Genomic DNA, 16,881 nt, shown 5'->3' on the forward strand with positions numbered 1-16,881 from the left:
ACAGAGAGATGGGTAAGTCCCTGGGACCAGATAGGATATACCCCAGGTTACTACAGGAAGAGAGTCTGCTTTGCCATTCCAGTGAATACAGGGCCCAAGCCATCAAAGTCCAGTCTAGGTTATTTAATCCAATGCAGAAACGTGCCACTCAGCTCCTTTTCTCTGTGCTATATCCCGTGAGAGCATTTCCATTGGTCCCTGTCACTCTCTTATTCCCTGTAATTTTTTTTTGAGGTACAGCGCAGAATAGGCCTTTTCCTGCCCTTTGACCCGTGGCAGCCAGCAACCCGCAATTTAACCCTAGCCCAATCACAGGACAATTTACAATGACCAATTAACCTACCAGCTGGTGAGGCTTTGGACTGTGGGTGGAAATCAGAGCGCCCGGAGAAAACCCACACATTCCACGGGGAGGACATGCGTTCCTTACAAATTTCTGCAAGGTTGAACTCTGAACGCCGAACTCCACCCTGAGCTGTAATGCTGTCGCACTAACCGTGGCACCAATGTTCCTGTTAACCCCCCCCCCACCCCCACCAGATTCCGTCCCTTATCCATACACTAGGGGCAATTCACACTGACCAATTAAATCACCAACCTGTGCACCTTTGGAATGTGGCAGGAAACCGGAGCACTTGAGGGGAAACCCAAGTAGCCAAAACAAGGATCCACAATCTCCAGACAGACTACGGTGGGAGTCAGGATCGAACCTGGGTCTCTGGTGGCTTTACCCACTGCTCCACTGTGCTGCTCCTCGATGGCGGTGGTATTCCTACCCCAGGTGGAATATTGGTTGAGAGACAGTTCATGTCTGTATCCCATCCAGTCAGATCATTCCAAACATTCTCAATGGCCTCCGTTGGTTGGGATAGACCAGGGATGGTGTGTCCCAGCTGTCTAAGTGATATGCAAGCCAGGCTAGTACAATATGGAGGGCAAGCTGTTGCCCATACAGCAGGCTCCCCCTCTCCATGAAGTTAATGATTCCGAAGGAATGGCAGAGACTGATACAGTTTGGCACCAGTGGCATCATAACAGTTGAACTCAATGCTGGACTGCCTGAGGGAATCCAGCTCCAGATTTTTCCCTGTGGGGTTAACTCCAAAAGCCTTCCCCATGAGTGGGTGCATAAAACATTGAAATCTACAGCACATTACAGACCCTTTGGCCCACCATGTAATCTACTCTAGGAACCACCTAGAAATTCCCTACCGCATAGCCCTCTTTTTCTAAGCTTCATGTACCTATCTAAGAGTCTCGTAAAAGACCCCACCATATCCGCCTCCACCACTGTCGCCGGCAGTGTACTCCGCACACCCACCACTCTCTGTGTGAAAAACTTACCCCTGGCATTCCCTCGGTACCTACTTCCAAGCCCCTTAAAACTATGCCCCCTTGTTAGTTATTTCAGCCCTGGGGAAAAAGCCTCTGGCTATCCACACGATCAATGCCCCTCATCATCTTATACACCTCTATCATGTCAACTTTCATCCTCCATCGCTCCAAGGAGAAAAGGCTGAGTTCACTCAACCTATTCTCTTAAGGCATGCTCCCCAATCCAGGCAACATCCTTGTAAATCTCCTCTGCACCCTTTCTATGGTTTCCACATCCTTCCTGTAGTGAGCTGACCAGAACTGAACACAGTACTCCAAGCGCGGTCTGACCAAGCTCTTATGTAACTGTAACATGACCTCACAGCTCTTGAACTCAGTCCCATGGTTGATGAATGCCAACACACCATATGCCTTCTTAACATCACTGTCAACCTGTGCAGCAGCTTTGAGTGTCCTATGGACACAGACCCCAAGATCTCTCTGATTCTCTACACTGCCATTAATATTATATTGTGTCTTCAAATTTGACCTATCAAAATGAACCACTTCACACTTATTTGGGTTGAAGTCCATCTGCCACTTCTCAGCCCAGTTTTGCATCCTATCAATGCCCCGCTGTAACCTCTGACAGCCCTCCACACACTCCACGACATCTCCAACCTTTGTGTCATCAGCAAACTTACTAACCCACCCTTCTACTTCATCCAGGTCATTTATAAGATTCACAAAGAGTAGGGGGTCCCAGAACAGATCCCTGAGGCACACCACTGGTCACCGACCTCCATGCAGAATGTGAACCATCTACAACCACCCTTTGCCTTCTGTGGCAAGCCAATTCTGGATCCACAAAGCAATGTCTCCTTGGATCCCATGCCTCCTTACTTTCTGAATGAGCCTTGCACAGGGAATCTTATCAAATACCTTGCTGAAATCCATATACATTGCGTCCACTGCTCTACCTTTGTCGGTGTGTTTTGTTATATCCTTGCGGGTATAGCCGCAAGGTAGCAGAGGTTTGAGGTCATAATTTTCCTTCTAGATGAGCTGCCAGCCACGGCACATGAGCTCCATCTGCCCGAGGCAATCGATTTTAAGGTGCCAGTTACCCAGCGTTGACTCTTTTCCTGTCAGTAGAATTGGTTCCGCTGGGCTTAGCAGCTAAACCACACGGGAAGGCCAGGAGCTGGACTAGGTTGCCAGAAGCTCTTTGAGATGCACGCTATTGGGAGCATGTAGTAGGTAGTGGGAGCTTGTCCCTATTACCACCCCCTGTCTAGGACAACCTTAAGGAAACATTTTAAACATTAAGTTTGAGCAAAAGGAGAGGCATTGACAGAATAAAGTGTTAGTTACAGAGAAAGTGCGGTGCAAACAGACAATAAGGTGTAAGGGCCGCGGTGAGGTAGATTGTGAGGTCAAGGGTTTATCCTTATCGTACTTAAGATCCATTCCAGATTTTAAGGAAAAGCTACTTTATTTGTCGCATCTACTTTAATGCAAATAGTGTAATGCATTATTTTGTGCCAAATCATCTTTGCAGTGCGGGAGGAAGCCTGTGTACAGTCCCAGGGAGCATATACAAACTCCTTCCAGACAGCAGCGGAATTCCAACACTGATCTTACAGTTGGCGCTGCAAACTGATTGCAAAACCATTCAAGATTCTTACAACAGTGAGGTAGAAGGAGTCCTTCAGCCTGGTGGTCTGTGCTTTCAGGGTTTTGTATCTTCTGCCCGATGGGAGGGATGAGAAGTCAGAACGTCCAGGGTGGGTGCAGGTCTTTGATTATGCTGGCTGCTTTACTGGGGCAGTGAGATGGGTTCCATGACTGTCTTTTATTTAAGTACCTCAAGTTCTTCCCCACGGCCTCAGGACACCCCAAATGGTTTCAAGCCAGTGAGGTATGAGGGAAGCACAGAATTGTTGCCACACTGTGGAGGCCTGTCAGCCCATATTTGCTCCCAAGAGAGAATTTCTATGCCCACCCCCCACTTTCTTTACCTTTCCCCCTAGCCCAGCGTTCCCAGCTCTCCTTTTCTCACGTCAGCCCCAGATCTCTGTTTGTGTCCCACTGTCATACAGCAAGATCCCACACATCTGTAACAGCCAGACATAATGCATTAACATTACAGGAAGAATGTGGAAGCTTTAGAGCTGGTGTAGAGGAGGTTTACCAGGACGCTGCCTGGATTAGAGAGGGTGCAGAGGAGATTCACCAGGATGCTGCCTGGATTAGAGAGGGTGCAGAGGAGATTCACCAGGATGCTGCCTGGATTAGAGAGGGTGCAGAGGAGATTCACCAGGATGCTGCCTGGATTAGAGAGGGTGTAGAGGAGGTTTACCAGGATGCTGCCTGGATTAGAGAGGGTGCAGAGGAGATTCACCAGGATGGTGCCTGGATTAGAGAGGGTGCAGAGGAGATTCACCAGGATGCTGCCTGGATTAGAGAGGGTGCAGAGGAGATTCACCAGGATGCTGCCTGGATTAGAGAGGGTGCAGAGGAGATTCACCAGGATGCTGCCTGGATTAGAGAGGGTGCAGAGGAGATTCACCAGGATGGTGCCTGGATTAGAGAGGGTGTAGAGGAGGTTTACCAGGATGCTGCCTGGATTAGAGAGGGTGTAGAGGAGATTGACCAGGACGCTGCCTGGATTAGAGAGGGTGCAGAGGAGATTCACAAGGATGTTGCCTGGATTAGAGAGGGTGCAGAGGAGATTCACCAGGATACTGCCTGGATTAGAGAGGGTGCAGAGGAGATTCACCAGGATGCTGCCTGGATTAGAGAGGGTGCAGAGGAGATTCACCAGGATGGTGCCTGGATTAGAGAGGGTGCAGAGGAGATTCACCAGGATGCTGCCTGGATTAGAGAGGATGCAGAGGAGATTCACCAGGATGCTGCCTGGATCAGAGAGGGTGCAGAGGAGATTCATCAGGATGCTGCCTGGATCAGAGAGGGTGCAGAGGAGATTCACCAGGATGCTGCCTGGATTAGAGAGGGTGCAGGGGAGATTCACCAGGATGCTGCCTGGATGAGAGAGGGTGCAGAGGAGATTCACCGGGATGCTGCCTGGACTAGAGAGGGTGCAGAGGAGATTCACCAGGACGCTGCCTGGATTGGAGAGGGTGCAGAGGAGATTCACCAGGATGCTGCCTGGATCAGAGAGGGTGCAGAGGAGATTCACCAGGATGCTGCCTGGATGAGAGAGGGTGCAGAGGAGATTCACCAGGATGCTGCCTGGACTAGAGAGGGTGCAGAGGAGATTCACCAGGATGCTGCCTGGATTAGAGAGGGTGCAGAGGAGATTCACCGGGATGCTGCCTGGACTAGAGAGGGTGCAGAGGAGATTCACCAGGACGCTGCCTGGATTGGAGAGGGTGCAGAGGAGATTCACCAGGATGCTGCCTGGATTAGAGAGGGTGCAGAGGAGATTCACCAGGATGCTGCCTGGACTAGAGAGGGTGCAGAGGAGATTCACCAGGACGCTGCCTGGATTGGAGAGGGTGCAGAGGAGATTCACCAGGATGCTGCCTGGATTAGAGAGGGTGCAGAGGAGATTCACCAGGACGCTGCCTGGATTAGAGAGGGTGCAGAGGAGATTTACCGGGACGCTGCCTGGATTAGAGAGGGTGCAGAGGAGATTTACCAGGATGCTGCCTGGATTAGAGAGGGTGCAGAGGAGTTTCACCAGGATGCTGCCTGGATTAGAGAGGGTGCAGAGGAGATTCGCCGGGATGCATCCTGGATTAGAGAGGGTGCAGAGGAGATTCATCAGGATGCTGCCTGGATTAGAGAGGGTGCAGAAGAGATTCACCAGGATGCTGCCTGGATTAGAGAGGGTGCAGAGGGGATTCACCAGGATGCTGTCTGGATTAGAGAGCATGTCTTATGAGGACAGGTTGAGCGATCTAGGGTCTTTTTTCTTTGGAGTGGAGGAGGATGAGAGGTGACCTGACAGAGTTGTATAAGATAATAAGAGGTATAGCTCAAGTGGACAGCCTGAACTTTATCCCCAGGGCCGAACCATACGAGGGGGCATAATTTTAAGATGATTGGAGGAAAGTATAGGGGGATGTCAGAGTTAGGTGTTTAGCAAAGAGAGTGGTGGGTGCGTGGAAAGTGGTAGAGGTAGGTACATTAGGGAAATTTAAGAAACCCTTAAGCACATGGATAATAGAAAAATGGAGGGTTTTGTGTGAGGAAGGGGTTGGATTGATTTTGGAGTAGGTTAAAGAGTCAGCACAACATTGTGGGCTGAAGGGCCTGTACTGTTCTAGGCTCTGGTCTATGGTAAATTTTTAAGAGATTTTTAGTCAGGCTTATGAATCGTGGAGGGATATGGATCATTCACCTACACTGCTCTTTATGGGGGCTTTTTCACTTTACGCTGCATTGTTACCGCTTTCCTTAGAGTAACTTTAAAGTTCGGCACAATATTGTGGGCACTGTTCCCTCTAATCTGCATGCGTGTGTGGCCCCACGGTAACCGAAATGCTTCTGTGCACATAGCCTTTGTGCCATGCAGCTGAAACTTACTTTCATTTAATGTTAATATAATTTTTAAATTATGTTAATATATAGTAATTGTAATATCCCCTGTAATTATGTATTATTGAATATTAACCTTAAATTTTCTCAATAATAACCGTGCCATGAACTGTACTTTGAAAGAGTTTAGAGCTTCAATGTATTTACATTGTCTGCGTTTCCATTTACAACACTGTTACAAATTGTAACAATAAACACAGAATGGATCTAAGTAGCTCATTGTTAATAAACTGCCAGCCTGCTGATCTCTGATGTCATCTATTTATAAATAAAAATCTGAAGTGCTGCGCAGTCTTCCGGCCTTGTTTGAATATCCCGCTCAGAGCAATGGTTGGTCCCTGCACAGCTTTTTAAAAAAAACTAAAGGGAATGTTGATTGTGGGCTGAATTTTAATGTTTTTAAAAACTTAGTGACACAGCTCAGAGTTTGCCCTTCCGGTCCTTCAAGGCAAGTTGCCCCAGTAACCCCAAACCCCTAATTAACCCAAACCTAATCACTGGATGATTTAGAATGGGCAATTAACCTGCTAAGTGTATGGTAGGAATAAACTGGGATTCCCAGGGAAAACCCATACATTCCAGGGTAAAGACATAGAGAAATTCCTTGCACAACAGCAGGAGAATTGAACTCCTCGAGCTCTGGAGTATCCTGAGCTGTAATCGTGTCATGCTAACCATTATGCTGCTGGGGCCCATGGTTACTCTTCTATGTTCTAACAGCGTTGTGTGGAAGGTCCCTGGGGGGAGGGGGGAAGTTCCGCTTTTTTTCCTTTTTTTTCCCCAAAATATTGCCATATTTCTGCCCTGCTCTGGGGAGCGGGCTTAACATCTCCACGAGAGGACGGTTCAAATCTTGGGAATCTCTCCTGGGACAGAGAAGCTGACTTGTTCTCAGTGTTGATTTGGGACATTCCCCCTTTGTGTCAGTCTGTGTTAATTAGGTTTGTGAAATGCTGATGGGTCCAGATGTTGCTCAGAGATATTCCTCTTAATAATGCCAACGGTGTCAGGCAGACAGCCCTAACGTGGAGAGATGTCAGAGCGAGGTCGCAGTAAATCCAATCTGTGCTTTGTCTTTCCATTACGGAGAGAGACCTTTAAAAGGGGTCTTTGGTTGGGAGGGACCTTCTTAAAAAGGGGTCCTCAATAAAATGAGACCTTTAAAAGGAAACATTGATTCAAAAGATCAAATTTATTATCGAAGTAAAAGGGTGGGGTAAGGAAAGTGAGAGTGACCTTCTTTAAAAGGGGTCCCCCCCAAAGGGGAGGGTTTGTTTTTAATAGGGGGTCAAGTCAAGTTTACTGTCATTTAACTATATACATGCATATAACATGTATAACCATATAATGTATTAGAAATGAGACAACGATTCTCTGACCCAGGGTGTAAAGCATAGTAGTACACATAACGTAATACACATATGGGGGGGGGGGGAAAGATAAAATCTACAGAAGAATCACACATAAATATCAAACTAAAATGTATTCATATTAAATATTGTAAGGTATGGAACAGATTAACCAGTGACACCAAATGCAATGTGGCTGGGAGTTCAGAAGCCTAATGGCCTGGGGGAAGAAACTGTTTCTCATCCTGACCATTCTTGTTTTTTTGTGTCAGAGTCTCCTGGCTGATGTAGAAAGTCAAAGAGATTGCTGGATGGATGGGTGGGATCCTTAATAACATTAAGGACACTGCTTGTGCAGCACTCCAGGTAAATGTCCTCTGAATCGTAGGGAGACCCTGTGATCCTTTCAGCTGTTCTCACAGGCCTTTGTAGGGACTTCTGTTTCGATGCTCGGCTGGTCCTGCACCAGATGGAGACGTATCTTGTCAGGATGCTCTCATTAGTGCTCCTGTAAAATGCAGTTAAGATGGGGGTGAGGGGGCCTTGCTTGCCTCAGTCTCCTTCGGAAGTGGAGGTGCTGCTGTGCCTTCTGTCCCAGATGGGGAGAGATGTTTTTTAAAAGGGGTACACCAATGGGGAGAGGGTACCTTTAAAGGTGGTCTCCCATGGGGAAGAGGCCATCTTTAAAGGGGGTCCCCCAGTTGGGAGGTGTCTTTAAAGGGCCTCACCTGGTCTACTGATGGTAGATAGAACTGTTCCTACCTGATCTAGTCTACATATAAATTGGTTCATTATTGTCACGTTCTGAGGTAAATTAAATTTTTAAAAATTTAGCCTGCCATCCACACAGATCACTTAGTCAGTGTATTGAGGTAATACACTGAGAATGTATTACCAGAAGAGACTGGTAATACACTGAGGTAATACAAAGAGAAAACAATAACAGAATGCAGAAGAAACACAGAAAATGCTGGAGGAAGTCAGCAGGTCAAGCAACATCTGGGAAGGGGCCATCTTTAATGGGGGTCCCCCGTTGGGGTGGGGCCATCTTTAAGCTGGGTTCCCCGGATGTGAGGGGCTGCCTTTAAAGGGTGTCCTCTGTGGTGAGAGACCGTCTTTAATAGGGCTCTCCATGGCGAGAGGCTGTCTTTAATGGTGGTTCCCCAATGGGGAGTCCTGCTATACAGTTCAGAATTGGAGCCAGGCTTATTGCTGAAATCTAACGTGAACTGTGTTGTTTTGTGGCAGCAGTACAGACATAAAAATTACTCTCAGTTACAAATAAATAATGCAAAAAGAGGAATTATGATGTAGTGGTGGAGAGTGACCTGTGGCAGGTTTACTTACTTCAGTTTATCAAGAGACAAATAAAATGAAGTAAGTAAACCTGATATCAGGGGGCTGCTGCATCCCAATTCTCTCTGAGACGCTATCGAAATTCTGAGATTTATGGGTTGGACTGTCATTCAAACTAACTAGATCACATTGACCTCTTCCAGTTGTATGTTTTTTTTCTGTGTTCTCGCCCATTCTTTCTTGTTGGGGCTTGAATGACCGGTTAGTTTTTGTGCAAGGGAGGGGCTGAAGGTACTTGAGGTTTGTGAGCTCTTGTTTCTTTTTCTTTTTGTGCGGGGAGGGTGGATTGATGTCTTTCTTTCAACTACTGCTATGGTTTTCTGTATTCTATGGCTATCTGGAAAAGATGAATCTCAGAGTTGTATTCTGCATATGTACTTTGATAATAAAATGATCCTTTGAACCTTTAGATACAGGCCTATCCAGCTCGACAGGCTTGTGTTGCCCAATTACACCCATGTGACCAATTAGCTGACTTTGGCTAACTGTACACCTTTGGGATGTAGGAGGAAACTGGAGCACTTGGAGGAAACCTACATGGTCATGGTGGCGCGTGGCCAAGTGGTTAAGGTGTTGGACTAGCGATCTGAAGGTCACTGGTTCGAGCCCCAGCCGAGGCTGCATGTTGTGTCCTTGAGCAAGGCACTTAACCACACATTGCTCCAGTCCACCCAGCTGAAAATGGGTACCAGCAAAATGCTGGGGGTTAATCTCACAATAGACTGGCGTCCTATCGGGGTGGTGGGGGAGCCTCATACTCTTAGCCGCTTCATGCCACGGAATCCGGCATAAGCACTGCCCTACAAGGCTCGGGACAGACTTTAAACTTTAACTACATGGTCATGGAGTGATCCTTACAAACAGTGGCGGAATTGAATTCTGGTCTCTGGCACTGTAATAGCATTACTCTAACCACTACACAACCGTGATGCCTCAAAATTTGCAAACAAACGTGGAATAAAATGGTGAACATATGGGTAATAGTTTGTCTTAAAACTCACCTTGTCTACTGATGATAGACATTACTGTTCTTACCTGATCTCGTCTACATATAAATTGAAGCAACGCACACAACATGCTGGAGGAACTCAGCAGGCCAGGCAGCAGCTATGGAAAATGTACAGTCGACGTTTCATGCTGAAACCCTTCGGCAGGACTGGAGAAAAAGGCTGAGGAATAGATTTAAAAGGTGGAGGGGGGGAGAGAAACACCAGGTGATGGGTGAAACCGGGGGGGGGGGAGTGGGGGGCGGGGTGTGAAGGAAAGAGCTGGGAAGTCGATTGTTAAAGAGATACAGGCCTGGGGAAGGCAGAGTCAGTTAGGAGAGGACAAGGCCATTGAAGAAAGAAAGGGGGAGGAGCACCAGAGGGAGGCGATGGGCAGGTAAAGAGATAAGGTGAGAGGGGGGAAAAGGAGATGGGGAATGGTGGGGGGGGGCATTACTGGAAATTTGAGAAATCGATGTTCATGCCATCAGGTTGGAGGCTACCCAGATGGAAAATGAGGTGTGGTTCCTCCAGCCTGAGTGTGGCTTTATTGCGACAGTAGAGGAGTCTATGGATGGACATACTGGAATGGGAAGTGGAATTAAAATGGGTGGTCACCAGGAGATCCCGCTTCTTCTAGTGGGTGGAGCTCGGCGAAATGGTCTTCCAATCTATATTGTGTCTCACCGATATACAGGAGGCCACATCGGATACAGTATGTGACCCCAACAGACTCGTAGGTGAAGTATCGTCTCACCTGGAAGGACTGTTTGGGGCCCTGAATGTGGTGAGGGAGGAGGTGTAGGGGCAGGTGTAGCACTTGTTCCACTTGCAAGGGTAAGTTCCAGGAGGGAGATCAGTGGGGAGGGATGAATGGACAAGGGAGTCGCATAGGGAGCGATCCCTGTGGAAAGCAGAAAGTTGGTGGGGGGGAGAGAAGATGTGTTTAGTGATGGGATCCCGTCGGGGGTGTGCTGGATGCGGAGGCTGGTTGGACAGTAGGCGAGGACAAGAGGAACCCTATCCCTGGTAAGGTGGCGGGAGAATGGGGTAAGAGCAGACACGTGTGAAATGGAAGAGTTGTGGTTAAGGGCAGTGTTAATGGTGGAGGAAGGGAAGCCTCTTTCTTTGAGGAAGAAGGACATCTGCTTCGTTATGGTGGGAGGAAGGGAAGCCCTCTTTGACTACATATAAATTGGTTCATGATTATCACGTGTTCTGAGGTAATTTTTTTTAATTTTGCACACTACCCGTACAGATAATTTCATCTCATCAGTGCATTAAATATTATGAGGGAAAGCAATACCAGAATGCAGAAGGAACATATAAAATGCTGAGGAACTCAGCAGGTCAGGCAGCATCTGGGACTGGAAATGAACAGTAGATGTTTCATATGGAGACCCTTCATCAGGACTACAGAACAGAGTGTTACAGTTATAGAGAATGGGTGGTGTAGGTAGACAGTAAGGTGCAAGGGTCCTGACAAGGTACAGTACCTTGGAAAAAATATTCAGCCCCTCCACAACTATTTTCATATTTTAGCATCTCATTTTCCATATTCTGCCTGATTTACTTTCCCTCTCAACCCCATTCTCCTGCCTTCCCCCTGTGACCTTTGATGCCCTGACTAATCAAGAACCTGTTAATCTCTGCTTCAAATGTACCCAGTGATTTGGCCTCCACAGCCGTCTGTGGCAATGAATTCCACAGATTCATCATTCTCTAGCTGAGAATTCTCCTCATTCTCCTCATCTCTGTTCTGAAGGGTCATCTTTGTATTCTGAGGAGATGCCTTCTGGTCCTAGACTCTCCTGCTATTGGAGATGTGCTGTCCAGGTCCACTCTATCTAAGACTTTTAGTATTCAGTCGGTTTCAATGAGGTCCTCCCTCATTCTTCTAAACTCTAGCGAGTACAGGCTCAGGACAAATCAAACACTCCTATGTTAACCCTTTCATTCCATGAATAATTCTTGTGAACCTCCTCTGGACCCTTTCTTAGATAAGGGGCCCAAAACTGCTCACGGTGTCCCCATCAATGTCCTCTCGATATGGAACAATGTGTGTTGTTCCAGCCCCTGGGTACAGGAATGGTGTCATTAAGCTGGAGAGGATACAGAAAAGATCCATGTGGATATTTGGATCCGGATTCAGATTCACTTATTTATCCCAGGTACTGCTCCCGTGGTCTTATGGAGAAATAAGCTCCCCCAGGATTGGAATTGGATTATTATTGTCACATGGAGCCATAGAAAAGGACCCTTCCCCCTATAGTCCATTAAACAGCCTGCTCCCAATAACCTGTACTGGGACCCTACCCCTACCCTCCATGTACCTATCCAAACTTCGCTTAAATGTTGACATTGATCTCACATGTACCACTTGATCCACCCTCTCATGACCCTCTGAGTGAAGAATTTGTTTGTCTTTCTAACATGAGGGGACACTTTTTTTCACTAATGTACCGAGGTCCAGTGAAAGATTTTTACACGGCATTCATATGAATCATCTCATCACATCAGTACTTTGAAGTTGTACAAGAAAAATCACTAACAGAATACAGAGTAAAGTGCTACAGCTAGAGTTCCTTATGGTTGTTATGTCTGGGGGTGGTAATGGGGATGAGCCCCAATTATCCATTAAATGCCCCAGTGGCATGACTCTGACAATCAAGCCCAGCTCCTGGCCTTTTTGTGTGGGTTAGCTAGTGTAACACCCTGGGAAAGGTTTCACTGCTAATATAATGGTCTTTCTGTCACCCTCAGAGCAAAACTACCCCAAGCAGCTGAGGAAACCAGTGGGGTGTCAGTACTGAGCCTGGCAGAGCCATTTCTATTGATGAGGGAAGGGGCAGAGATGGGTTACTGGCACACTAAATCCAGTCGCTTCGTTCATCGTCTGTCATCTAGGTGATGGTAAACTCTGATCTCAAACCTCAGCTACCTTGAGGCTATGCCCACACAGTGGGAAGGCTTCAGAAGTAAATCCTGAGGAAAAACCCAAAAAGCATTGTATTCAAGGTAAGGGGGCAAAGTATAAATGAGACGTGCAGGACAATTTTTTTTTTACATAGTCTCCTACACTTTCCAAGCTTTCACCAAAACTCAGTCCCTCAAGTCCTGGAAACATCCTCGTAAATCTCTCCACTTTTTCCATTTTTGTGACACCTGTCCTATAACAGGGTGTCCAAAAATGAACAAAATATTCCAAATTGTTGGCATCCATCATTACGAACCCCCATCACCCAGGACATGCCTTCTTCTCTTTGCTAACATCAGGGAGAGGGTACAGGACCCTGAAGACACACACAATGATTCAGAAACAGCTTCTTCCCCTCCACTGTCAGTTTACTGAATGGACAATGAACCTATGTACACTACCTCACCTCTGTTTTACTCTCTTTTGCAGTATTTAACCATATAACAATCACAGAACGGAAACAGGCCATCTCGGCCCTCCTAGTCCGTGCCGAACTCTTAATCTCACCTAGTCCCACCTACCCGCACTCAGCCCATAACCCTCCACTCCTTTCCTGTCCACATACCTATCCAATTTTACCTTAAATGACACAACTGAACTGGCCTCTACTACTTCTACAGGAAGCTCATTCCACATTAATTTAACTTGTATATACTGTACATACGTTTCTCATTTATTGCAGTATATTCCTGCTGCAAAGCAACACATTTCAAGACCTATGCCAGTGATATAAACCCTGATTCTGATCTACCAACGTCATGTACATCAGAATTTTTCAAGGGCTTTCATTTTCCTTATATTCTTCAATTTTGGAAACCAGCAGAACAAATGCCTTATGTCACTGTCATCTTTGTTTCCATGGTTACCTGACAAGCTGCCTGGATATAGTAGTTGGCAGATCTCCCTCTTAAAGGACATTAATGAATCCATTAGCCTGCTTGGCTCCACACTCACTGTTTCTCTTCATTCCCAGGGTTTAATTCAGAACCAGGTTTAATATCACTGGCATACGTCATGAAATTTGTTATGTGGCAGCAGTACATTGCAATACATGAGAAAAACTGTAAATTACAGTAAGTGTGAGTATGTGTGTGTATATATACATTTAATATATGGTTACATTACCGTAAATAAGTAGTGCAAAAAGAGTGGGGAAAAATGTAGTGAGGTAGTGTTCATGGAATTCTTTGAAGAAGTTACAAACAGGATAGACACCAAGAATCAGTTGATGTTGTGTACTTGGACTTTCTGAAGACCGTTGACAAGGTGCCACACAGGAGGCTGCTGAACAAGCTACAGGAAAGATTCTAGCGTGGATAAAGCAGTGGCTAATTGGCAGGAGGCAAAGAGTGGGAATAAAGGGAGCCTTTTCTGACCGGCTGCCGGTGACTAGTGGCGTGACAGGACGTCTTTAGACTGTGGGAGGAAACGGGGGAACTTACGTGGTCACAGGTAGAAAGTACCAACTCCTTACAGACAGTGGCAGAAGCAGGTGGCATTGTAAATCTTGACGCTGACCACTACAATACTGCTGCACCTGACAACCCATACACGGGAAAATTTACTGCAGTTGGATCACCCAGCACCTACTTCCTATGTCTGAATCATTTGGTCCAATGACATTCAAGAACTGAAGCCGCAGGTTAGAGTCACCACTGGCTCCCAGAGATCCTTGGCGCTCCCTCATGGCAAGTTGGCGCACTTGGACTATTATGTACAGTTCTGGGCACCCCATTACAGGACGGATGTTGAGCAGCCTTTCTCAAACTTTCTGCCCTGGAGGAACCCTTGAAATAATTTTCAGGTCTCAGGGAACCCCTACATAAAAATTATTACAGCTACAGCTCATGGTACGTTAGCGTGATCAGTAAGTTGTAGATAAAATAATCAAAAATAATTGTGAACACTCTTTTGAGTAGAGACTGAATTTTTAGCCAACCTTTCTTGGGGGAAAAAAACAGATAGTTAAGATTAGCTTGCCTTTCTTGAAATTAATCTCTTTCTGTCCCTTTCATAAATTTTAAAAACTCCTAGGCAAATATAATAAATTTATGTTAAATAACTGGCTTAAGACAAAATGGGATTTAATTTTTCTAAAGGTAGGGTCAGTAGGTTTAATTTAAAATAAGTTTGTAAATTGATTCTAATTAATGCTATTTGCAACATGAAAATTTATTGACCGTGTTGAATAGTAAAGTTATTAAAAACAAGAAGCCAAAGCAATATGAATAAACGTATAGTGAAAGACACAATTTTATACATTTTCTTACTAAGTAACATGATCAGATCTTGTCACTTGAAGTCAAAGCATTTTCTCCAGAGCCTTGCAGAGACTTGTTCAAATGGTTCATGTGATGAAAAGTCTCAGCTAAGTAGGCTAGTTTCTGCAGCTGTTCTGCATCTTCAAAGCACTCAGCAAATCGGGCCTACTCTTCTTTTGAAAGTACTCCTGTAATTCACCTTTCAGTTCAAACACTCTGTTGAGAATTGTATCTCTGCTAGGACACCAGATTGTTGTACCTAGCAGGAGACTGGGTGCTCTTTGTCCAGGTTTTCACACAGTTTTTAAAACATTCTCGAGTGAACTGGTCTTTGTTTAATAGTTAACCATTGGTGTAAGCAACATTCGGAACTTTTTTTCATTTCATTTCCAAGAGTTTTTGACATCATTCTGTGAAGAAAGCAGAGTGTTGTGACAATGTCAGGATTTTCTTTTTTCAAAAATGGAGCCAGCCATTGATGGGGCACCATCAATACAAATGTCAACACAGTTCCTACATGACAGATCTTTTGTTTCCAGATATGAAGTTAAAACATTAAATATATCTTGGCCTTTTTAGTTTTGGGCAGCTCTTTGCAACAGAAAAAGTTTTCTTGAATTTCAGTATCATTTACAAATCTTACAAGTACTACAACATGACATTTATTGGTGGAATCTGTTGACTCATCACCCTGGATAGAGAAGCTGTTGTTTTTCAGTTTAGCACAAAACCTCTTCAGCATCATGTGACATGTCATCAATACGTCAACTTATTATACTGTTTAAGAGTGAAACCTTTTCAATTTCTCATATTGCATCTTGTCCTAGCATTTTACCTACTATAATTTTACATGCTGGCATTATTAGGTTCTCACCAACTGTGTGACTTTTCTTTTTCTGGGAAATAAGTCTTGCTACCAAAGAGCTTGGTTGCTGAGCCTTTTTACTTGGAACCCCAGTCCATGTAAAGCATAGTAATAAGGAGCTTTCATTGTAAGGACAGACTTTTTGTGTCCACTGTTGCACTGGTGCAGTGAAATGAATCAGAAGGTAGTAATTCTTCATCATTAACCTTTTCAGAATTGTCTGTAGGCCTCGGCTTAGAAACCTCCTCTTCCATCTCCCCTCTTCTTCAAAAACCGCCACACTGGACCTTCTCTAGAATGAAAATTTCCCTCCAATTTTCCACTGCACCGGTAGAGTTTGCTCCCATTAGTCGGTCAGCAGTGCATAAGGAGAAGTAGGGGGAGGTAATTCAGGAGGGAGAGGCTGACGTCTCAGACCAAGTTGGGCAAGTCCATTCAATGCTCGGAAAATGCATTTCAAGTTCCTCACCAGCCTATCATCCTCCCCACAGTGAAATACAACACTCACCAACTATCAGCCTACTGTCCTCCCCTCTGAGTAATACAGCACTCACCAACTATCAGCCTACCGTCCTCCCCTCTGAGTAATACAGCACTCACCAACTATCAGCCTACCGTCCTCCCCTCTGAGTAATACAGCACTCACCAACTATCAGCCTACCGTCCTCCCCTCTGAGTAATACAGCACTCACCAACTATCAGCCTACTGTCCTCCCCTCTGAGTAATACAGCACTCACCAACTATCAGCCTACCGTCCTCCCCTCTGAGTAATACAGCACTCACCAACTATCAGCCTACCGTCCTCCCCTCTGAGTAATACAGCACTCACCAACTATCAGCCTACCGTCCTCCCCTCTGAGTAATACAGCACTCACCAACTATCAGCCTACCGTCCTCCCCACAGTGAAATACAGCACTCACCAACTATCAGCCTACCGTCCTCCCCTCTGAGTAATACAGCACTCACCAACTATCAGCCTACCGTCCTCCCCTCTGAGTAATACAGCACTCACCAACTATCAGCCTACCGTCCTCCCCACAGTGAAATACAGCACTCACCAACTATCAGCCTACCGTCCTCCCCTCTGAGTAATACAGCACTCACCAACTATCAGCCTACCGTCCTCCCCTCTGAGTAATACAGCACTCACCAACTATCAGCCTACCGTCCTCCCCTCTGAGTAATACAGCACTCACCAACTATCA

The 16,881-nt window shown here is 45.9% G+C and overlaps 1 protein-coding gene across 3 annotated transcripts in view; it reads left to right on the forward strand.

The window, feature by feature from the left end:
- LOC132391017 (beta-arrestin-1) overlaps positions 1-16,881 on the forward strand; it is a 135,934-nt gene that overhangs the window by 14,241 nt on the left and 104,812 nt on the right. The gene's annotated exons all lie outside the window — the stretch shown is intronic.

The sequence above is a fragment of the Hypanus sabinus genome, chromosome 3, assembly GCF_030144855.1.
Source record: "Hypanus sabinus isolate sHypSab1 chromosome 3, sHypSab1.hap1, whole genome shotgun sequence".
Taxonomy (NCBI): Eukaryota; Metazoa; Chordata; class Chondrichthyes; order Myliobatiformes; family Dasyatidae; genus Hypanus; species Hypanus sabinus.